General features: G+C 36.9%; 1 long non-coding RNA gene across 1 annotated transcript; it reads left to right on the forward strand.

Annotated features, from left to right (window-relative positions):
• The first annotated feature begins 459 nt into the window (after window positions 1-459).
• Window positions 460-26,112, forward strand: LOC128627230 (uncharacterized). Its single transcript, XR_008391379.1, has 3 exons — window positions 460-540; window positions 6,725-6,813; window positions 26,084-26,112. It is a non-coding gene; the product is annotated as an uncharacterized LOC128627230 (long non-coding RNA).

Genomic DNA, 26,112 nt, shown 5'->3' on the forward strand with positions numbered 1-26,112 from the left:
CTGTGGTACTCTATTATCTCTGTGCTCCCACACACCTTAGCTCCCCCCTGCAATGAGTTGCCCATACTTGGAGCTCACAGAGTAAAAGGACACTGTAAAACCTGCCTGGCCTCTCAGGAAGTGCCAAGAATGGCCTCTCAAGCAGCACCAAGGGTGGCCTCAGTGGGAGGGGCAGGGGATCTGCTGCCGGAAGCAGGACACACTGCGCTGGAAGAGCACTGGCAAGCCACTAGGTCAGTTCACTAAAGCCTCACAATCTCCCAGAAATGCTGCAAAACTCAATATCATTGTCATGGCCCTGAGCAGTTCCCAAAGATATTGTCTGGATTCACATCATGCCCTCAGTGCCCTGAAGAGCATGATTCAGTGCAGAAGAGTCTCCCAGTTTCAATTCCATGGTGTTGCTCTACCTCCCCCTGAAGCCCCTCCTTTCTCTGCCCTCAGCCTGCTCCCAGAAGTCTAGATAAGCATTATCGGTGTCAATGGCAGTGACATGGACACAAGCCTAGGAATCCAGGCAGCCATCAGAACCTGGAAGAGGTAAGGAACAGATTATCTCCTAGAGCCTCCATAGGGTGCAAGGCCCTGCTGACACCTTGATTTTGACCCAGTGAAACAGATTTCAGACTCCAGTCTCCAGAACACTGAGGGAATATGGCTCTGTTGTTTCAAGCTACCAAGTTGTGGACATTTTGTTACAGTAACCACAGGAAACTAATACACAGGCAACATGGTTCACTCTGATTTGACCACCCTGTGTCACACGACCAACACATGACCAACTCTGAACCAATCAGGGAGCACTTTTTAAAAAAAAGATTTTTAGAAAGAAGGAAAAGGAAGGAGAAAGAGGGAGAGAAATATCAGTGTGTGATTGCCTCTCACGCACCCCCTACTGGGAACCTGGAGGCAGGTTCCCTGACTGGGAATTGATGTACCATTTGGTTTGCAGCCCGTGCTCAATGTATTGAGCTACACCAGCCAAGTTTGAGTTGCTTGTTTTATTCTTGGAGCATGGGCAAACCTTTCATGAGGTAAACTCCAAGTACAAGAGGGGCAGGTGCCCAAAAGCATAGCATAAAATGGAAACGGAAGCTGGTTGGGCAGAAGAGGCAAAAAAACAGCAGATAACCCTTTAACATTTGAAAGGAGAACACGAAGTTAACATTTATATGCCAAACTACAACATTAGTGCACTTGAACTTGTTTTGTTGCTGTGGTAATGCTGTTAAGCACCATATCACCAGGGATATGCTGAGTTGAATAGATACCACTTGCTAAGAACATATTTGCTTTTATTGCTGATCATAGCACCTTCTCCATCTCTGACACCTCCTTTCTGAAAAATTGTACATTAAGATCATATATATTATTCCAAATAGAAATATATTATGATACTAAGATAAAACTGTTTTTGTATTTATTTTCTAGTACCGTTTTTTATGTCTAAAATATTGTGTCTAAAATATTGTGTGTAGTAAAAACTTGTGCCAGAGCCTGCAGTATGATGTCTATCATAATTTCCATGTGTCTTCTTAAATTATAACTACTATCTGACCTGTAAAGACTGTTCAAGGATGCTCTAGCTCTGCCTTTTATGAATTGTTACACTTTGGGTAAGTTACTAACACCTTCCTACTATCAGTATCTTCATATGTAAGATGAGGATACATATTTTCACAGAATTTGTTTGAAGGATTATCTAAAAGAATTTGTGTGAAAGTTAATAGCAGGGTTCACAGCACAAAGATGCCAATAATACTCCAGGATGAACCTGTAATCCAATAAGCACAATTAAACCATCATGCCTATAAGTATTCCTATAATCTGTTCTCTTTGCCCATACTCAAGTTCTTCTAATAATACATTTCAGCTTCGAAAGATCTACATGTGGTTTCCATTTGGCTTAGCAGGTCAGTTCTCAGAAGACTCTGATGTCAAGTGCACATTCTCCCCTTTTTAAAACTTTGTAAAATTTAAAATAAGATCAGCTTCAGTGCTAACGCATGCAGAGCTGTACCTGCTTAGTTATTTCTAAACTATTTTTGATGCTAACACAATTCCTTTGGTGAGAAAGAATATCACAGCCTAATTCTCCAAACTGAGATGGCTCATTTGCCTTTGTTTTGAAACTGTCAGATTTTATTTTGAAGTGTTAAATTAATTGGTTCTATTAGTTTTCCCTTAGCTTTTTCATTATTTACTCTTGAAAACTCTAGTAGATAAGTCAGGCATAATTTCCCTTTATGTACATTTTGCTAGAGGGAAGAGAAAAACTGACACTGTTTGATCGAAGAGAAGTCCCCAGTTAGGGCACAGATTAGCCCCTGAGTTCTCATGCCTCTCCTCGTGAGCAATGCCACAGCAGCTCTGAGTTCCTGGGGGCATTGGGAAACCTATGGTCAGGCTGAACAGGTTTAGGAGATTTGTATTACTCCATCTTTGCCCACGAAATTTTAGTTGCGGGGCCCTTATAAGCATTTGATTGACAGCCCGTGTTATTTCATGAATATCTCCTTATACTCAGGATAGTTGTCATTCCAAATATAAGCCACATCTAAAAAAACCTAATTTTTTCTAGGCTTCAGAGTCTTAGAGAGAGATGTAGAGATGAAATACAAAGAGATGACTTTTATAGATATAATTTAAGTGTTTTATTAAATTTAAATAATGGGAGCTTACTATTTAATGAGCACTTTTATCTACTTTGTATTTATAATTTATATCTTGTTGAGTACCACAAAATTTCACCTGTGAATACCACACATTCTGGAAATAGGTATGTTAGAACACCAAATCCTAAAAGTGGTGGGAATACGAGCAATTTTAATTTTTTCTTTTTTCCTAGGTTCATTTCCTAGGAAAAGAAAAACTTCTATATTTAACAAATGTCACATTCACAATATGAAATATTTTGATTAATATTTTAAAAAGAAATTTTACTTTTATTTTTATATTTAATTAAATTAATTGGGGTGGGTTGGTTAATAAGATTATGTACATTTCAAGTTCCATAACACATCATCTGTATATGGCATTGTGTGACCCCCAACCAAAGTCAAATTTTCTTCCATCACCATGCATTTGACCCCCTTTCCTACTCTTCAGCCTCTTTTCCTCTGGTAACCAGCACACTGTTGTCTGTGTCTATGAGTTTTTGTTTGATTGTTTGTTTTGTTTGTTCATGTGTTGCTTTCAGTTTTATATCCCACATGAGTAAAATCATATGGTTCTTAACTTTCTCTGTCTGACATATTTCATTTAGCATGAGATGTGGTACATATACACAATGGAATACTACCCAGCCATTTGCAGCAACATGGATGGATCTTAGGAAAGAACTTTTAAAAGAAACAACTTTATGAATATCCATCACAGTTTTAATTTTACAAGTTAAAGCTTTAAATATATCTAATGCCAGAAATTAATTAATAGAATTTCATAATTATACAGTACAATGCAATTAATTCTTACTTAACAAACATTTATTACATTTGGGGAGGTATGTCAGTGACATGAACTGAAATATTTATACCCATTCCTCCAATTATCTATTTTTTTCATTGTTTGGCCAACAACCCATCGCCCTGACTCCATTCCAGTCTTCACCAAGAACCATTGTATTCTAGCACCCAGATGGAAGGCTTATCTCAGTTAGAAGCAAGAGAAGCAAGAATGACATTAATTAAGAGAACACTGATTTACATTGTCACTTGGCTCTTCTAAAAGTCCAACTTACTACTAATGGCTAACTCAAAGCTGAGATGAAAGGGTCCTTTAAATGGTGAAGAACCAATAACATGGACATAGGGACATTTAGAATATAGACGAAAGTGTCAGGATTTCACAAATTAATGTAAATATGAGAGAGAATATTCATAAGCATTTTATCTCTAAGGTTGGATAGTAAAAATATGGTTCAAATTAAGAAAAAGCAAAATTCCCTTAGGATACAAAGTAATTGTATAAAGCATTGTGAATGGTTGTAAAATATGGAACTTAGACTTCAGTGAAGCCATTCCAATGCATAGGTACATCTCTAGTGAGGGTACACTGATGTGGTTTCCAAGTTGGCACCTCAATTAGGAGAGTATCATCTTCATGGAGGGGTCTCCTTGTGTTGTTGCCCTCTTAACTGGGCAGATGAATCCCTGGTCCTGGAAAAAAAGTGGTGTTTTCCAAGCGTCATTTGGTATCATCCAACACCATGACCAGAGGGACAGGATCTGCCAGTTACAAAGCACAGATAAGGACCTGTCCACAGTAATTAAAGTTAACAAATAATATAGGCTTTGTCACTTGAAGGCAGAATAGACCAAAGTGACAAATGTTTATATCCCATTTCTCTAAAGTCTTCAAATACTGTGCATAATAAGTGAGCAGAACCAAAAAGTTTCTGAGCATAGAGACTCAAACAGAGTGGAATAGTTGTCTTCTATTTAGCCCAGATGAGAGAAATAAATTTGTATTAACTGTACTGTTGGCATAGTAGGCAGTTAGTCAGGCATGTGCAGAGTAGGACCAGTAAACCAGGTATGGAATGTCACCAGGGAGGAAAGCCCTGGATGCCTAGCAACAGACAACTGAAGAATAGGACCTCCCCTTCAGGGTGATCTTTTCTTTCCTAGCATATGACTAGTCATGCAGTTTAGACCTCCTGACCTTTCATATCTCTGGTAATGTGGTTCAGACCTTCCCCTGACCTTTCCTCCTCCGGTGTGTTGCAGTCATGTGGCAGACCTCCTCCTCCTATAAGGCCTCACATGACCATTCCCTTAAGCACTAAGTCCTACAGATACATCTAGGCCTTGACTGTGTTTCAGCTACTGGCCCAGAAAAGCAGCAAGGCCAGCTGGGGTGGTGCCTGGTTGACATCAGGACCACCTGCAGTAAATAATGAACCCTGCCCTGGCACTGACCAATTAGTAGAGACCACAACCCTGAAAATCCACATCTGAAAAGCTGATGAATATTCTACTGAGATCCTCCCCTGAACTAAAAACCCTCGACAAAGGAGTCATTGAAAGTCTCCTCTCTGTCTCTGTCTCTCTCCCCCCTCCCACCATATGCCTGAGCATTTCTCCCTCTTCTTTTTCCCAGGTGCTCATATCCTTGTTTTTTTTCCTTCTAAACTTCAAGAACCTTTCTTTTGCTTCTGTAACTTTTACTCCTGAGCCCATGCAGCCCAGCTGGCTCACTTCTTCTACCTCTGAGACTTCGTAAGTAAATTTTTGCTTGTATCTGACTTGTGTCTCTAAATTCGTTCTTAGCCAGAACTCAAGCACTGAGGTTGCTGAATGGAGGAAACATGCTGGTGCCATTTCACCACTAACAATGGCAGTCAAAATTTAATGATTGTAAACTTTACTTTGCCTTAAGTATTTTTTTAATTTTCCCAAATTTTTCCCATTTTTATACCAAGAAATGAGAGATAATGTATACATATTTATGTCATTATTGAACTGAGTTATATGTATAAAAAAGATCACAATCAGATACATCCTGTTCTTGTTTTTTCTTATAGTAGTTATATCTTATTCATGGGAGATATATTCCAAGACACCCAGTGGATGTCTGAAACCAAGGATAGTAATGAACACTATATAACCATGTTTTCTCCTATACATACTTACCTATGATAAAGCTTAATTTATAAATTGGGTATAAGAGATTAATCACAATAACTAATAATAAATTAGATTAATTATAACAGTGTACTATAATAAAAGTTATGCGAATGGCTTTGAGATCATTATTAAGGAAAATAAGAGTTACTTGAACACAAGCACTTTGATATTATAACAAGGGACCTGATAACCAAGAAGGATACTAAGTGACTAAGGGGTGGGTAGTATATGCAGTATGGACACAGTGGGCAAAGGGATGATTCATGTCTCAAGGGAAACAGAGGGAGATGATGTAATATTTCATCAGAATGGCATGCAACTTAAAACTTATTAATAGTTTATTTCTGAAATTTTCAATTTAGTATTTCTAGACCACAGTTAACCATGGGTAATGAAAGCATGGCCAGCAGAGCCACAAATAAGGGAGGACTGCTGTATATGTCCCCAAGTGAAAAATCTAACCAGTGATCTGTGCAACCAAAGCCAGGCCTAATCATTCACCCAAAGGGACATGGGCTACATAACAGAAATGGAGTGTAGTTAATATTTCTGTTTTTATCAGTTTGCTCTTTTAAGCCCACAAGCACCTTAGAAAGGAATCTAAGTAATTCCTTCTCTGTGATCTTTTTAATCAAAACTAAAAAACCCAGGCTTAAAGAGAATGGCACAGAATTTTTAATCCACTCTGGCTATTCCTTACATTGTTCTTCAGTCTTTATAACCTAACTCAGAATCTATTCCTCTCCACTCAATCAAAGCTGCAAACCAGTAGAACTTGTATTTAAAATAAGAGTCCACTGTAGCATGTAGAAAAATTTCCAAGTGTGGTATGTTTCCAATGAGAAGCTTTTATTTAGTTTAAACATTAAAAGAAATTAAACTTGCCTTCCACAACTACCACATCTATAAAAGACACATTTCTATTTTAAGTAATCTTTTGCAATTGCAAGTCATATTATTCATTACTGAGATAGGCCCAGACTTAAAGGATCAGACTAGGCAGGTGGCGGGGGCGGGGGGGGGGGTGGATAGTGGGGCGGGGGCGCATCTTTGTTTCTTCTGAGGAGCTGAGTTTGGAATTGTATATTTGCTCTCAGCTACAGAATGATGTCTCCTTCAGGACAACTACATTCTCAAGGCCTGTTTCAGGAATGGGTAACAGAAGACCACAAAGCCACCACTTCATGTATATACTTACTCATACTTCTAGTTTTTCTCTAGTCTGCTGCCACAGTTCTTTATCATCTCCTGTTTTGTCTCCTCTTCCAAGTGCCTCTGAAGAAGTTTCTACATGGTATGCATAACAAAATTCAGGCCTCATTTTCAGGAGTGTTTATAACCAACTCTACTATTGAATGCTGTTTTTTTTTTTAATCATACGCTTTCTTCAGAGGGACAGGCTTTTATCTTTTTAAAACTTTTGGAATCATCAAAAGAACCACTAGATAAAGTCCAAGAGGCCACTTCTTACTTATTATTGAATGTTATTACTTTGTGAAGGTGATCATGTCTATTTGATCACCTTACTTTTAATTTTTTAAAAAAAAATTTTAATAAGAAAACTGTCTCCCTAGACTTCATTATTTTTTTAAAGGTTTTATTTATTTATCTTTTAGAGAGAGGGGAAGGGAGTGAGAAAGAAAATGAGAGAAACAGCAATGTGTGGTTGCCTCTTGCTAGCCCCATACTGGGGACCTGGCCTGCAACCACAACCCAGGCATTTGCCCTGACTGGGAATCAAACCGGCAACCCTTTAGTTCACAGGCTAGCACTCAATCCACTGAGCCACACCAGACAGGGCTGATCACCTTGCTTTTTAGTTTCTACTACATATATGTGCAAATGCTGGGCCTTCACATAAAAATTAACATTCTAGTGGAAGGCACATGCAAAGATACAAATAGTAGTAATCCAGAAAACTGATATAAAAGAAGCATGGACAACCATTATTAAACAAAAAGGAGAAATTAAAATTAGTGGAGAGAGGACAGAATCGATTAGAAACTAAATGGTGGCAATCAAGGAAGGCGTTAAGGAAAGGCAAAGGATATTTAAATAACTATATATCTTTGTATTTATCTAATGTCAAAATTATATGTAAATGCCATATATATGTATATATGTGACAGAGTATAGGTGGTCACATTTTAAATTTTAAAACTGAACTGTTCTACTTTTTCTTCCTCTTTTTTTGCAACAGCCAAAGAATGATATAGAAAATGTTCCCTTCATGTCCTAGCAGATTAAAACTTTTCTGTCCTTAAAAAAGGGTAAACTGTTTAAAAAAATTGTCAGTGATTCAGGATAATTTGAGTCAACAAATATTTTGAGATAGCTCACCTGGGAAGGTTGGGTTAGAGGGAAATACCTGTGCTCTAGAGAGGGAGGGTGGGGTGTCCCCCAGAGTAGGAAAAATTATGCCCAGGGGTCATAAGAAGCAAGTGATCCTTAGCCCCTGTTGACCCTCCTGAGGAGGTAATAGGATCCCAGACAAGCTGTGTCATGCATTTTGGGAGGGAAGACCATAGACTTTTATTTCTCAATAGTGATTTGGAAACTACAGAGAATGTATTAACCATATCTTTTTGTTCTATATTTTAATACTTATACATCGTGGAGCATCGTTGACCCTGTAGGGACTGCCCCTGCCAGGGCTAACCAATTCCTAGAGCTAGTGCACACTTACCTGGGAGCGCATGTTTCAGATGCAAACCAACAATCAACAGGTCTTACCCCAACCACCTCCTTCATCAGGTTTTTACATGTTAAGCCACAGTTTTCTTGCCTTATTCCTTACTCATCCCAGGGCCAGGTACCAGACAACTGGGGTAACCCTTATTGCTCAGGACCCTGATAACATTCAAACTATCCCAGCTTACGCTGCCTCACTTGTTCCTTCCAGAGAAATCTGGAAAAGCTCTTGATCATGTCTTTCCCTCAGTCTGCCTGCCTCCTAAACAATCCTGATTTTTCTCATGTGACCCTACATGACACGCTGTGGCTCCTGCTTCTAGGGGACAGCAAGTATAAACTTCTTCCCTTATGACAGGCATTTTCATGCCTGTATGTTTTACTAAACCGGATTAAAGCAAATCTCAGGTACCCTTAAAAGAAAGAGCCACAGGACCCAATGAGACCATGGGGAGAGTTCTGGAATGGTAGAGTGAGGACCTCCACATATCCACCCCCCATTAATGCAATACATATACAAGGAAAAACTTGTCAAAATCAACTTTTTCAGAATGCTGTAAATTCACCAAAGGCTTGCAATTATCTAAGGCTTGTTTCCTAAAGTAAATCTGCTAACTATGTTAAGAACAGAAAGATTGGTGGTTTTTAAAGTTGACCTACCCTCATTTGTCTCTACACTCTACAGTAACCTTGAAAACTAGCTGTCTTGCAGCCCCCAGAAGAAGCAGACAGGGTTAAAGTCCCTCATAATATCTAATTCCCATGGTTTTGTCATTATTTTACTTGTCTCAGCTCTCTAGAAAAGACCCACTTAAAAGGCTGTTGTCATTATTTGACCCAAATCAAGACCCAGAGAGTATTTTCCAAAAATAAACAGCAGCAATTGTTTAATATTGCCTCTACTTGATGTTGTGACATCAGTTGGGGTAAACAAGAGGTAGACAAAAAGTTAAAAAGAAATTGAGAGGTTCATAAAGGACTTTGACAAGCTTTGTTATGTTCCTACAGACCATGAAGGCCACACACATGGGTGGGGCTATGTGTATGTCCAGATCTAAGAGGGCTCTAATCTCTGACTTCTGGCTGACCTTGATGCACAAGCAGAAGATGAAATCTAAGGTAGAATTTTAAACTGCTTGAGTTTTGAGACTATTCCCTGATACACACAGAGCTTCTCATGAAAAAATTAAAAAATGACTTTCAGCCAAGATGGAGATATAGGTGGAAACACTGTGCTTCCTCACACAAACAAGTTTAAAGACAACAAACTTTTAGCTGTCTTTAGTTTCAAAGACAAAAACACTACCAAAACACAGAAAATTGAATTGTACGGAAGTCTGACAACAATGAACCATTCAGCCAGACAGTGGCTGGAGGAGCTGGGTTGCACAGGCGGTGGTTGGTGGATCCCAGGTGTGGGGTGGCAATGGGCGGACCCAGTGAGGGCTGGCTGACCACAGTCACACTTTCGTGGTCACATAGTAGCACACAGACAAACCAGGCAGAGGAGTGAGCACTGAGACAGACAGTGAAACCAGGGCCCCAGTGCTGGGAAATAAAGCCTAAAAGCACCTACTGGAAAAACTTTCAGGGTTGAGGTGCTGGGAGAAGCTCCCAGGCTCACAGAGAGTTCATTGGAGAGACCCACAGGGTCCTGGAGGGTGCACAAGCCCACACACCTGGGAACCAGCACCAGAGGGCCCAATTTGCTTGAGGGAAGCAGCAGAAAGGACTGAAATCTGAGAGAAAGCAGAATAAACGCCATTGCCCCTATCTGGCCCCGCCCCCACATTTAGCGTCACAACCCAGCAACCTGGGTTGCCCCGCCCTGGTGAACACCTAAGGCTCTGCCCCTCATACGTAACAGGCACAAACAGACCAAAACATGGCTCACGCAGAAAAAGAGCTCAAAGCCCCAGAATCAATACTTCTAAGCAACCAAGAGATAGCCAGGCTATCAGATGCACAGTTCAAAACACTGGTGATCAGGATGCTCACAGAGCTGGTTGATTTTAGTCATAAATTAGAAGAACAAATAAAGGCTAAACTAAGTGAAATGAAGGGAAATGCACAGGAAACCAATAGTGATGGAAAGGAAACTGGGACTCAAATCAAGGGAGTGGACCAGAAGGAAGAAAAAAATGGCCAAACAGAAAAGGATGAAGAAACAAGAATTCAAAAAAATGAGGAGCAGTTTAGGAACCTCCAGGACATCTTTAAACATTCCAACATCCAAATTATAGGAGTGCCAGAAGGGGAAGAGGAACAGCAACAAGGGAAAACTTATTTGAACAAATAATAAAGAAGAACTTCCCCAATTTGGCAAAGGCAATAGACTTCCAGGAAATCCAGGAAGCTCAGAGAGTCCCAAAGAAGTTGGACCCAAGAAGGAACACACAAAGACGCAGCATAAGTACATTAGCCAAGACTAAAATGAAGGAGAGAATCCTAGAAGCAGCAAGAGATAAGGGGACAGTCACCTACAACGGAGTTCCCATCAGACTGTGAGCTGATTTCTCAAAAGAGACCTTACAGGCAAGAAGGGGCTGGAAAGAAGTATTCCAAGTCATGAAATACAAAGACCTACATCCAAGATTGATCTATCCAGCAAAGCTTTCATTTAGAATGGAAGGACAGATAAAGTGCTTCTCAGATAAGGTCAAGTTAAAGGAATTCATCATCACCAAGCCCTTATTATATGAAATGTTAAAGGGACTTATCTAATAAAAAGAAGATAAAAATACGAACAGTGAAAGGACAGCAAACTCACAGTTATTAACAACCACATCTAAAACAAAAGCAAACTAAAAGGACAGCTAGATCAGGAGCAGAACCATGGAGATCATATGTAGGTTTAGCAACAGAGGAGTGGGAGGAGAAGAAGGGGAGAGAAGATACAGAGAATAAGTAGCATAGACAGTAGGTAGAAAATAGACAGGGGAAGGGTAAGAATAGTATGGAAAATATAGAATCCAAATAACTTGTGACACATGGACATAAACTAAAGGAGGGGGAATGGTGGGAGAGGAGGTGTACAGGGTGGAGAGGAATGAAGGGGGGAAATGGAACAACTGTAATGTCATAATTAATAAAATATACTTTAAAATATAAAAGATTTATTATTTCAACCTGCTTAAGAAATTGTATGACCAACATTAGCTGAACACTAAACTAACCAAGCAGAAACTTCCCTGGCTGTACTCTCCAGGGAATAAAGACTTTACAGAATCAGTCCAAGAAAGTCACTAAACAAATAATACAAAAAACAACAACCCAGGACCCTTGGGGGTATCTTATTTCTAGAGTTACCACTTTATATTATCTAAAAATTTCAGTTTTCAAAAAAATGACAGAAAATGCTAAAAAACAGAAAGGTGTGACCACACAGGAAATAAAGTAGTCAATAAACCTGTCCCTGAGAGGTCCTAGATGTTGGCTTTACCAGACAAAGAATTTAAATCAGATATGGTGTGTTCAAAGAACTAAGGAACACAATATCTAAAGAATTAAAAGCATGACAACTGTGTGTCAATATTTAGAGAATGTCAATAAAAAGGTAGAAATTATCTTTTAAAACTAAATACAAATTCTAGAATTGAAAAGTATAATAAACAATGTGAAAAGTTTGCTGGTGGGGCTCAACAGCAAATTTAAACTGTAAAAAAAAAAGAATAAAAAAACTTCAGGATAGGTCAATTGAGACTGTACACTCTGAGGAACAGAAAGAAAAAAGAATAAAGAAAAGTAAACAACACAGAGACATGTGACATAGCAAGAACTGGGTCAGAAATGCATACTGGGAATTCCAGAAGGAGAAGAGAGACAAAAAGAGCTTAAAGAATATTTGAAGAAGTAATAGCTGAAAACTTCCCAAATTTGATTTAAAAATTAATCATCACGTCCATGAAACTCAATGAATTCCAACTAGATAAGTTCAATAAGATACATATATAAACACGTTATAATCAAATTGTTGAAATAAAAGAATTTTGAAAGGAGGAAAACAAAAATGACTCATGGTATATGAAGGATCCCCAATGAAATTACATCTGCCTTCTCATGAGAAAAACACAATAATGCTAATAAAATAAAATAAAGGTTTAAGTGCTGAGAGAAAAGGCCTACCAGTTGTTAGTTCTATACCCTTCAAAAATATCCATCAAAAATAAAGGAGAAATTAAGACATCCTCAGGCAATAGAAAAGTGAGAATTTGTTGCTAGCAAATTCCTACTCTTCAAAAAATATTAAAGAAAATCATTCAAGCCAGAAAGAAAGGGCACTGGACAGTTATTTTAATCTACATGAAGAAATGGAACATCGGTTAAGGTAACTGCATAGATAAAGATAAAAGACAATATAAATGTACGTTTTGTAACTCTTTTCTTCTATCTGATTCAAAAGAAAACTGTAGGCCCTGGCTGGTGTAGCTCAGTGGATTGAGTGCAGGCCTGTGAACCAAAAGATCGCAGTTCGATTCCTAGTCAGGGCACATGCCTGGGTTGCAGGCCAGTTGCCAGCAGGGGACTCATGAGAGGCAACCATGCATTGATATTTCTCTCCCTCTCTCCTTCCCTTTCCCTCCAAAGAGAAATAAACAAAATCTTAAAAAAAAAGAAAACTATATAAACAAAACTAGGCTGATGGACTTATAATATGTAAAGATGTAAGCTATATGGCAGTTATAACACAAAGGAGGGGAAAGGAATGTAGACATATTGGAGCAAGTTTCTGTATTCTTCTGAAATTGAGTTAGTATTAAACCAGACTAGGTTGTTTTCAAATAGTATACTAATTTCAATCCCCTAAGCAACCACTATGAAAATAACTTAAAAAGTGTATTGTAAAAGAAATAGAAATGGAATAAAAATAGTACACTAAACAAATGTCTGATTAATAAAAAGAAAGTAGGCATGAATGTGGTGATAGTTTCATTGGTACATGCATAAGTCCAAACTCATCAAATTATATACATAAAATATATATGATCTTTTGTACAGAAAATATACCTCAATAATCTGTTTTTTAAAAATGTAGCCAATAGTAGAGAAATAAAAGAACAAACACCTAAAAGACAATGATAAAACATTCCACTCAACTACAGCAAACTACATATTCTTCTCTAGTGTAATATTCTCCAGGGCAGATGATATGTTAGGCTGTAAAATGAGCCTTATTACATTTTAAAATATTGAACTCATACAAAATATGTTCTCTAGTAACAGTAGGATTATATCCAAAATTAATAATAGAAGGAAATCTTAAGCATTTAAATATGTGAAAACTAAGCAATATGTTCCTCCAAATAAGCAGTGAGTAAAGGAAGAAATGACGTAGAAAATTAGAAAATATTTTTAGATGGCAAAAATTAAATCACAACAGCCAAAATGTATGGCAAGCAGCTAAAACAGTGCTTAAAAGGAAATTTATAGCAGTAAACACCTATACTTAAAAAGTTTCAATTCAATAAGCTAAACTTCTACCTTAAAAAACTAGAAAAAGAGTTTTCTAACCCAAAATGAGTTCATGGAAGAAAATAATAAACATTAGAGCAGAAATGAATGAACTGGATAAAATCAACAAAGCCAAAATAGAAAAATTAACAAAATTGAAAAAAGACTCAAATTACTAAAATTAGGATGAAAATGGGGGAAATTACTATAATTTTTAATGAACTAAAAAGTATTATAAGCAAATATTGTGAAGAATCATATGCTGAAGGGACCATGGGGGTAGTAATGATAGATGCCCCGTAGGAACTGATGTAAACAAGCAACTGGTAGTGAAAGGGACCCTCCTGTCCCCACACACCCACACACAGCATAAGAATCAGAAGCTTGATTAAATGGAAGAGGGTGCTCAACAGTAACTGAGGTAGAATTAGTACCTTTCAGACATAGCTAGTAATTAAGGTCTGAATTAGACTTGGTAACAAAAAATTGAATAATGGGAATATTTCTCCCACATTTAAGACACATAACTACTCCACCCTGACTGGTGAGGGTCAGTGGGTTGAGCATCGTCCTACAAACCAAAATGTCAGCAGTTCAATTCCCAGTTAGGGCTCATGCCTAGGTTGTAGTCCAGGTCCCTGGTGGGAGGTATGCAAGAGGCAACCCACTGATGTATCTCTTGCATATCGATCTTTCTCTCCCTATCTTTTTCTCTCCCTTCCCCTCTCTCTAAATAAATAAATAAAATCTTTTAAAAAAGAGACATACTCCATTATTTTAACAAATGGACATTAAAGAAAATCTCAAAAAATTAAGCTAAGATCACTCATAATGGTTGACGCCTGGAGACATAGCTATTATTACTAATATGGGGTATCTACTTCTAATCCTTTCTCTGTTCATGTTATATGTAGACATCTCTGACCTGTAAGAAATGTAATTTTGTTTTTCATAATTCACCAAAACCTTTATTTCTAATTCTCAGTGTATTGGTAGCAGAAACTAATCTTGGTCAGTTCATGCTTACCCCCTGCTCTAGGGTTGCATCTAAAAGTTCCGGGGAGCTTGCATAAATTTGCACTCCTATGTGCCAGGTTCTCAGTCACTAGTTCATGTAGGAGTCTTGACTGCTTGGTCTCTCCAGGTCTGGCTCTCTATTAAGAACTGTGGGCAGGTTGCTTGTGTTGTTCTGAAGTTATGGAAACTTCTTGTAGTCTAAGGTCTTTCTCCACATTTATGTTGTACCTAGGGACAGGGGAAATTAAGCTCCCTGTTCTATGCTGAGACTTGGCCTGGAATCACCATAGAGACATTTCTTCTGTTCTTGCGTTTATTTGGCATGGAAAAATCTGAGCCCTTTCTAGCTTTCCCAGGTTTGGCTCTGACTTGGGGGCACTGATTTCCTATCAGGCTGCTCTCCAAGCCTGTCTAGAAGTTTTACCATAAAATATTATATCATGGTATGAAAGAAGTATAATTTATTTAACTGTTTTCTTATTGTATATTCAGATTATATTAATCCTTTATTACCATATGTCATGCTGTATTAAATATATTAGTAGTGAAAGCTGTATCCACATCCATTATTATATCTTTAAAAGAAATTCCTAGAAGGGCAATGTGTGTGTGTATCAAAGAATACACACATTTTAACACTTTTTCTATAAGTTGCTAAATCAACATCCAGAAATTTACCTCTTAGCCAGAGTGTGTGAGAATTTTCACTTCCCTATGTAGAAGATTTAGAAATAAGTTAGTCACACAGGTCATATCTTTGCTATTTATTTGTGTTCAGTTTCTGTATGCTACTCATGATTTCATAATTTAAAAAAATGCAGTTTGATTATTTGTAAAGTAACCAGTAGAGAACCACTAATATAGTTAACATTGGAAATGATTTTTTGAGGCTAAAAAATGAGGTTATTCATGAAACATGTGACTAAGAGATTACTTCTTGGCAGGACTTCAAGAAGGTTAATGGCCAGCTTTTTTCCCCTTTTTATTTACTGAGTAAAGAATTTAATTAAATTAAAAGTCTGTAATAATAATAATTATCATTGGCTGAGGTACACAGAGTGGCCCACTAAAGGAGTTCATGCCAAGAAACCTGGATCCAGTGAATGTGTTATATTACATAGCAAAAGGGACTTTGCAGATAGAATAAGTTATGGACCTTAAGAAAGTGTGGGCTTTGTCCTGAATTATTTTAATAATAGGAAATCAGATTCCAAGTATAAAACATATTAATGCCTTGTTGTTGGCTCTTACATGTAGAAGCTTATAGGCAAGGGCCAAAGAGAGGCATTTAAGAGCTAAGGGCACTCCTCAGCTGGCAGCCAAAATAGAAATAAGGACCTCATCTAATTATCTCTAAGGAACTAGATTCTGCCAACACCCCGAATGGGCTCACAGGCAGATGCATTTCTGAGCTTTTCGATAAGAGTCAAGCTGGCTGTATGATACACTGATTTTCACCCATATCTCTGACCTATGTAACTGTAAAATAATACATTTTTGTTGCATTGAGCTGCTAAATTTGTTGCATTGGTTAGCATAGAGGTATAAAATTAATATGTTAGCTGAATAAATAAATAAATAATAAAATGAATGAATGAATCAATCAAATGTGGTTTAAGAGTAAAAATTGTTATATACATATGTTTCCCAAAAAGTTGAAGAATCAGAGGTCCATTTTACTTTCAAGGTCCTTTGAAACTTTCCTCCACTTTGCTGATCCATGTTAAAGCTATGTACCATTTTTGGCTCCAAGAGGACATAATTACGTGCTGAACCACCATCTCTGCTCTGCAGTGATAAGATTTATTATCATTTTTAGTGTGTGCTAACTATTTTGTGCTTGTGATTCCTCAAAAATTTTGCTTGAACTGGGAGCATTTTCCATCCAGCGCACAAACTATTACTCTTGTTATCCAGTGAATTCAGATTTAAGTAACTGCATACATTTATTATTTTTTCCAACAGGTATTTATTAGACTTCTGTTCTGAGTTTAGTTTTCTGCTTGGCTCTGAAACTATTACAAAAAAATAAAGATAGTTTCCAAATTAAAAACTGGTATACATTCTAGTAATCTATGTCTAAGTTACGTCTTTGTCACTCAGAATTCATTTGCATGTGAAACAATATTAAAACATTGACTCTGTATCTAAAACAGCTCACAAAAGCCCATTTAACTAAAAACTTATTTGAACTAATCTTAAAAAATTTAACTGAATTTAAACACCATTTATTTTTTCTGTGGGAAAAATTCAGTTCTCCAATTTGTTATGTTAGAAGTTCAATTTCCTCCCTAGAAGAACTGGCTTTTTCAGCAGTAATATTTTGATCACAGGCTTCTTTGAGTAATGGAGCATATAGTTCTGAATTTGTATGTGCTTGAACCATCTTATTTTGTTTTAGTTCTTTGCATCAGAAAAACCAGTTGCCCTTTGGTTGGATTATCTTGTTCTCTCTTTCATGTCTACTATCTTCTCTCTAGTTGCTTTTATTATATCCAAATTCTTTAATCACCATTAACTCTAAGTATCTATACATCTGTCATCTTATATATTTCATTTCCTAGAAACACCTTATACATTTCATTTCCTAAATAAGTGGCAATTAGTTTCAGAGAGTAGTCAGTGCTCAAATCTACAGTCCATTCCCTTAACTTTCCATATATTGCCATTAATAAAATTGGTGCTATTTAGTAAAAAATTATCTGTTCTCTTTAAGACATGCCACTCACCCCCAGGTAATGTTTTTCTACTTTAAAGCAAGTCATATAGATGAACCATTCCAAGAGGTAGGTTGATAGATAACATGTAAAGTAGTATATATAGCTATATATCATATAGCTACATGATATGGTGTAGCTATAGATATCAGTTGCATACAAAAGAAAGTGGTAGAGACAACAAATAATTTAGGAGTTAAGAAAATGAACTCAATTTATGCTTAATTCAACAATTTAGCAATACCAAAAAGTATGGGTAATTTCCTTGCTCACAGTTTTATCCCTTTTAGAGTCCTCTTCCAGTGTCTTCTCCATGTTGGTATACCTAAATCTTCATGGTCCACCACATGGGCACACTCTCTACAAGCCTTCCCTGACAGCCCCATCTGAGGTAATCAGCCTTTCTTCTCATTTCCCCTGTCAACTCCTCACTGTTTTTCTTATGACATAGTGGAATAAAAATGAAGAGATGTATTTAAAAAGCTACAAGGATGAATGTTAAAAGCAATTTGTTAAGCAAATGACAGGTAAGTTGAGATTTATATAAGAGAATGAAAAGCAGGGAGAACACTTCAGGTACAATGAAGGTGACTAGAGAAGTTGATGAACAAAGGCAGAGAATCTGGAAGTCGGGAGGATGGCTCTCTAGAAGCAAAGGATTCCTATTGAAAATGGCAGAAGGTAAATGTTAAAAGGTAGCTGGGGAGCAGATGGTGTAGGGCCTTGCACAATGCTTCAGGGATGAAGAGTTTGGGCTTTGTCCTGAAAGCAACAGGAAGCCATTGAATGCACTGTTAAAGTAGGTATTTAGGAAGATTAATTTGGCAGCAGTATGTAAAATAGATGCAAAAAGCTTATTAAAATGTATATTTTAGTAAGATAAGAGTAGCAGGTACAAATTTTAAAGGTCCTAGTCAAGTGTGTAACAACATTAACAAAACCTGTAACTGTTCTAATTTTTTATAAAGCACTTCAGTTTCTGGTGCTAAGTCTTCTTTCTACCTGCTGAAGAAAATTTATTCTAGTCACTTCCAGGTAAAAGAAGTCCAATTCTGTGTTTTCTCATTGAACCTCCATCATTTCAGGAGGGGGTGGAAGGAATGAGAAGGTGGATGTGAGAGACATTCAGTTTAATCTTCTCCTCACTATGTTGGAGTCTATTCCCAATGTCACTTGTCTCATCTGTCCTCTCAGACAATGGGTGGATGGTCATTGGGAGCTCAGTTTGTCCACAGAGTTCCTCCTTACAAGAATTTCCCTCATTCTGACTGTGAAACCCCTTGCAGACCCCTCTCTTAGGTAACTGTAGTCTCCAGAATTGGAAGGCCATGAGAGAGCATTCAGGCATGATCCACACCACTCCAGCCCATAAGGCACTAGGTGAATTGTCTCCAGCTGTTATCTACATATGAGTCTCACCACCAGTTTGATCTTGCAGCTTGTTCTCAATGATGGCAAAACAGTGGGGTAGGAAAAGGGGATTTCTCCCCCAGGTATGCTGTCTTCTGTCTCTCAGCCCCACTGTCTATCCATTGGATGCCCAAACTTAACTAAGAGGATTTATTATGTCCTCTCCCAGGATTCATCACACTCATGTTTAACCTATTTCTTTTTCTCTGCCAACCTCTCACCTCACTTCCTTCTTTTTCGGCTTGAGTTTTGATTTTTTTTGTGTTTTAGTTTTTTTCTTTTAGTCTATGTATGGGAGTTGTATACATGAAGCTGAATCTTTGAGTATTACCTCAAGACCAAAGGATTTTGTACTTAAGAATCAAGGGTTTTCTGTTTTTCCTGCCTTCTGTTTTTAACTGGTTCTTTGGTGAGTTCCACAGTGACCATGGTGTCTCCTGTCTAACTCTGACCTCGAAGGGGGCTCTTATGGAAAAAATGAATGACAGGTGGGATTAGGATGGGCATGGGTAATCATACCAAGCAGAACCTAACATTTTTTGCCATCACATAATTATGATGTCCTGAGGGCCTAAATTGAGGTGGAAAACGTTATTAGGAAGAAAAATCCATTGGATATATTTGGTGTTAAAATATGATATAGATTAAGGACTTTTAAAGAATTTTAAGATTTTTGAGACTGAGTGAATGGGAAATGAAAGAAGTTGAGGGAATTTAAAAAAGAATTACAGAGATAAACTAGTCATTTATACCCCATATATTGATATAACTGAACCTGAATGAGAGCAACACTTACAGAAGATCCATTAATTTTGTTAGTTATCTGAAATAAGCATAGTTCTAGAGGATCGATTCCCTTGGTCTAACTTACTAACAGTGGTTTGGAAATGAGCACATCATTCATTTATTTACCTTGGGAATTATATCTAATAATGTGATTATTAGTAGACATTTTTCCATGATTACCTGACTGCTGAGGTGGGAGTTGGTGCTTGGTGATCAGTTGGGTCAACAAGTGATTGGTAAGCATAGAATAAGAATAGATACACCAGGTAATAATTAGGGGCTACCCAACTGCTGAACAAGGTGAATAGCTCCTGTTGGTTCTAGGACTACTTCTGTCTGTGATAACCCCCAGTAATCTTTGGTAGCATCATGTTTTCTTCCCTAGAAGTTGTGAGGACACACTGACAAATTCTACTATACTATTCATTTTCTATATTCTTTATCTGTCATTTAAAACCTCTATCATTTCCTTATGATAGTTTGCAATTTCTTAAATTACTACTAATCTTCTACCAGTTCCATTTTAAACTGATGACTTCCCTTTTAGGGAAGCATGCTAGACCCCTGGTGCGACTTAGAAAGCACCCTCAAATTGCCAGCAATATGTTCATGAATCATCTTTTGGGTGACTTATTTCCTGTGATAATTTTGCAGATGGCTAATCTTACCCATTTTATTTTGATTCCTGTCAGTGCTAACCTCTAAGTATTATAATATCTGACTCTGTCCTAATTTTAGCTTATGCTTTCCTTTTCTGTTATCCTTTAGCCTTTCTTCCTAAATTTCCATATTGCTTGCATTTTCCAACATTTGTAAAGGAAAATGGTTGAGAAGGACTGACTTTTGCTTAGAGTCTACTGAGAATTTTACATGTATTCCACATTGAGCTAATTAGAATAAGAAAATTAGAATATTAATTGTAGAGGTTTAAGCAGGTCAATACATAATATTCTCTTTCCTTCCTGAACAAAGCATTAAGACCCAGGATTTGGGCAGACAGAAATAAAAGTAATAGCTTTATTACTTTTTTCCAGGTGCTTAGAAGAGTGACTAGAACACGTAGTGACTCCATAAGTATTTGTACAAATGAATGAAAACAAGATTGAGAGCCATAGCTTAATGTATCACTGCACTGGCTTCCTAATACATTTCTGCATTAAAGTAGCCCATCCAGTTCCAGGAAGATCTGGACAATCCAAAACCAGTACTGAAGGGACCGAAAGGCTTCTTTCAGTGGTAATCTCCTCCAGGCAGGCAGGTGACAGCAGGTGAGAACTTGGTAGTAGGGCAAGTCACTTTCCTCTCAAGTAAAGGAAAAAGTGAGAAAGTGGGGAGAGGCCAGAATGTTATTCTCAGGGGAAGTCCCTTCTTAGAACAAAAGACAATGAGGTGAAATTTCTTTTATAACATTTCCATCTTATGGCTCTTTTAAGTTATTGAAACTGACATTTAAATGTATGATCAGACAAAACCTGTCTAGCCTAGGAGAACATAAGCATAGAAATTAGAAGATATTTTTCTAATTTTTTTATTGTAACAGATAACATAAAATTTACCATATTAACCATTTTAAGTATATAGTTCAGTGGTAGTAAGCACATTCATTTTGTTGTCTAATCATCACCTCCACCCATCTCCAGGACCCACTTCATCTTGCAAACATGAAACTATACCCCTTAAGTAATAACTCTATAACCTCCCATCCCCCAGGCCCTAGCAGCCACCATTCTACTCTCCATCTCAATAAATTTGACTATGGCAGGAGATTTTAAAAAATCACCAGTAGCACAAACAAATGCTGGATTGGAAGATGACATTCAGATTTGTGGTCACAAAAAGCTTCTTATTTAGAGGAAAGCCAAAGCTAGGAAAAGTTGGGAGGACAACAGCCATCAGTTGAAAGTTACATCACCCTATCATCAAGTCATGTTTAACCAACTAAAATTAAAAGTAAAAGAAACTGCCCTGCACAGGTAGCTCAGTTGGTTAGAGCACTGACTGTACACCAAGCTTGTGGGGTTCCATCCCCAGGCAGGACACACACAGGAATCCACCAATGAATGTATGAATAGACAGAAAAACAAATCCATGTTTCTCTCTCTCACTTTTTCTCCTCCTCCTCCTCTCTCTCTAAAAGAATCAATAAATTAAAACTTTTAAGTAAAAGAAATCGACTATCTTAGAGGTTTTTTATTGACTGTATTCATATGTTTGTTTCTGTTGATTGTTTTGTATTAGGAAAAGAGTAACAATTCTACAATTACAGACTAAGACTGTTATCCTCAAGAGATCATTTTTTCAACCCAAAGTGAATCAGTGGCCTATGTCAGCTGCTGTCTAGATAAGCTATGTTAAAACATTTGCAGAAAACAGAGCTGGAAAAGGGAGAGGAAATGAGCCAAGCAGGTTTCTCTTTCACTATTAGAGTTTGCAGGCATTCCTTGCCCAGCAAGAATGGTTCCTGTCTTGTCTCTGAGTAATGGATACCTGAAATGCTTTCTAGCACATCATTTCTCTCAAACTTATTCAGAATTGTGGCTAAAGCTGAAGCCAACAAAAGGTCTCTAGTAAAGGGCACTCTGTGTGGGCTCTAATGAAACAGGCATTTGCACTGCAAGAAGCACTGTCCCTTTGCTCTAGAAAAAACTGATTGCTTCTTTCATCAATACACTGAGAAGAGCAGAAGAACAGGTAACCCAGGCATTTGGATTTTGGTTCATTTAACTGGCGGTGACTTCTTTGTTTATGAACGCTTTCAGGGTCTTAAAGATTTTTCATCCTTGCATAAGTTGGAATTGAGGGAGAGTCTAAAGTTGGAAATCTGACAAGCCAGAAGTTGAAGGATTGACTTTCCTGGGAAAATGCCAAATGACCCTAAATCTCTCAAGCAGTACTTGTACAGGTATTTAATCAGCTCTCCTGAGGTTTTTCTCCCCTCTTCTTTGAAGATCAGATTACATTCGGCATTCCAAGAATGTTAAGAATAGGTACCTTGCTGAGGCAATGATCTAAAATAACATATTTTGCATGTAAGGAAAGCTGCTGTCATGAAATCTGCTCTTGCAGGCCACCATAGTGTCAAAAAAAGATTTGTCTTGCTGGTGGCCCTTAAATATAGTTCTTATAATTTTCTATAGAAAGATATGATATTTAGCAGAAATCAACTCTTTATACCCTGAGCACTAACTAACCTGGGACAATAATGAGAGTGCTTGCCCAAGACCTACTGTAGGAAGATTCAAGGGGAATTTGAACTTTCTCTGCTTTTAGATGCAGGTTCTCTACCTTGAAGGTGGTCTTCTGTCTGCCTTTCAGTTATTTCTCAGGATGAGGAGGGAGGAGAGAGCATGATAAGATAATGAAGGCCCCTCTGGCTTAGCTTCCTGCTGCTCATTACCCCTTTGACTTTCCCAGTCTTAGGATCTGCTTATTGTTCTTTGAGTTGTTCTTAGGAAAACTCTAGAAAGCTTCAAGGGAGCTGACTTGAACCCACCAAGAGATGTGCATTTCCAGAACTTCAGAAATCTCTGAAAACAAATTTAAGAAAATAAAATAGGCATTTTATTTTCTATAAAATTACTGACATGTTTTGTATAATTGCCTTCCTGAAAAAGATTATTTCACTGTTAATGTACTTTTTAAGTTGATCTGCAATTCAGCTAAATAAATAAGTGGTGATAGAATGAAGGCTCAAAACACATTACTCTTGAATTGAATTAATGCACTGAAAAATTTGGCTTATAGAAGGGTGGTCCTTGCATATTTGTGATCTAAGCTAAGACCAAAAATCATAAATAAACTGAAGTAATGCATTGATAACATTATTTCCACTGCAAAAGTATTTTCTAGACTTGGACCTACTTTCCTTTTGCATGTAGTTAAAAGTCTCCATTTAATATGAGTATTACACTCAACATGTCTGGGTAGGTGTGGACTACTTTCTGTTGACCTTTGTGGAGGCAGTTGACATTGAGCTCTGGTGAGGTGGAGTAAGCATGGGACTTTCAGTAGAAAGAACAGCTTTTAAATTTTGCCAGTTTACATCATTTGGGTAAATATCAGGTTTTTAAAAATTTCTAAACTAAGATAAGAGATATCTACATCTCAGCAGGTGTTTTAAGAATTAAATGGTAAAATACACGGAAAAGCAATTATTTTACTACCTACTCAAATACAACAAATATATCCGACAGTGATTTGGGAGTAAGTATTTCTGCTCTAGTGCCAGCTCTGACACTTCCTCAGAACATGACCTGGGAGTAGCTACTTAACTGTTAAGCTTCAGTTTCCTCACCTGCAAAATGGGAACATAGGAATGAGATATTGTTATATAAAATGTTTACTTCTGTGTTAAGCTCATGACAGGTTTTTATTTAAAAAGTAGCTTTATTAAAATATAATTCATATACCATACAATTCCCTCAGTAAAGTATAAACTTCAGAGATTTCTAGTATGTTACAGATATGTGCAACCATCAGAATGGTCAATTTTAGAACATTTCCATCACCTCAAAAAGAAATCCTGTGTCCTTTAGTTATCACCCCTCAGTTTCTCTTCCACTAATCCCCAGTTCTAAGCAACCTGCAATCTACTTTGTGTCTCTCTAGATTTTCCTGTTCTGAACATTTCATATAAGTAGAATCACATACTATGTGGTCGTTTGTGTCTGTGTGTTCTTCACTTCCCATAATTTTATCAAGATTCATCCATGTTATAGCATATATAAGTACTTTAATCTTTTTGGGGGGATGAATAACATTCCATTGTCTGGGTATAACACACTTGTTTATCCATTCTCCATGTATTTATTCAAATGCTGATTGACATTTGGCTGTTTCCACCTTTTGGCTATGAGGAAAAATACTACTATAAACATTCACATTTTGTGTGAACACTTTTTTATTTCCCTTGGGTATATACCTAGAAGTGGAAGGATGGTAACTCTATGTTTAACAGGTGAAATAACTCAGAATGTTTTCCAAAGAGGCTTCCTCATTTCACATTCTCACTGACAATGTTCAAGGGTTCCAATTTCTCCACATCTTTGCCATCAATTGTTATCTGACTTTTTGATTTTAGTCGAGCAGTGGGTATAATGTGTTATCTCATTTTGTAGTCTTAATTTGCATTTCTCTGATGATTAATGATAGTGAGCATCTTTTCATGTGCTTATTGGCCATTCTTCCCTGAAGAATTGTGTATTCAGATACTTTGTCCATTAAAAAATTAGGTTCTTTGTCTTACTGTTATTGAATTATAAGAGTTCTTTATGTATTTTGGATACAAGTCTTTTATCAGATATATACTTTGTAAATATTTTCTTTCACTCTGTTGAGTGTGTTTTTGCTTTCTTGATAATGACCTTTGAAGCACAAAATTTTTAATTTTAATAAAGCCCAGTTGATCTGTTTTTTTTATTTTGCAGCTCATGCTTTTGGTGTCAAATGTAAGAATGCTTTGCCAAATCCAAAGTCATGTAGATGCCTCCCTATATTTTCTTCTAAGAGTTTTATATTTTTAGATCTTATACTTAGGGCTTCTATCTATTTTGATTTAATTTTTGTATATGATATAATGCGAAGGTCCAGCTTTATTCTTTTCCATATGATTACCTGCTGTTTCTAGCACCATTGTTGAAAAGACTATGCTTTATTCATTGGATAATCTTGGCACCCTTGTTGAAAATCAATTGATAATACATGTATGCATTTATTTCTGGACACTAATCTCTACTCCATTAATCTACATGTGTACTCTTGTGTTAATACAACACTTGCTCAATTAATGTTGCTTTGAAGTAAGTTTTGAAATTGTAAAGTGTGAGTTCTTCTACTTTGTTCTTTTTTTTAAGATTGTTTTTGCTATGCTGTGTCCTTTGTAATTCCATATGAATTTCAGAGTCAACTTGTCAATTTCTACAAAGATGTAAATTGGGATTCTGATTGGAATTGTGTTGGATCTTTAGATCAGCTTAAAGAATATTATCATCTTAACAATATTAATTCTTCCAATCCATAAATGCCAGATGTTTTCCAATTATTTATCTTTAATTTCTGTCAACAACATTTTGTAATTTTCAGTATATAACCTTTGTATGTCTTTTGTTCATTTTATTTTTAGGATGTTATTATAAATGGAATTGTTTTCTTAATTTAATTTTCAGATCATTTATTTCAAGTGTATGGAAATACGATTGATGTTTATAATAGATCTCATATCCTGAAACCTGCAGATTAGTGTAATAGTTTATTTTTGGTAGATTCCTTAGGGTATTATATATATATATATAAGATCATGTGAAATGCAAATATAGATAGTTATATTTCTGCCTTTAAAATCTAAAGCTTTTTTATTTCTTTTCATTGCCTAATTGCCCCGCTAAGAGCATCGAGTACAATGTTGAATAAAATGG

Source organism: Artibeus jamaicensis, unplaced genomic scaffold (genome assembly GCF_021234435.1).
Source record: "Artibeus jamaicensis isolate MK-2021 breed Jamaican fruit bat unplaced genomic scaffold, CSHL_Jam_final contig_354, whole genome shotgun sequence".
Classification (NCBI taxonomy): Eukaryota; Metazoa; Chordata; class Mammalia; order Chiroptera; family Phyllostomidae; genus Artibeus; species Artibeus jamaicensis.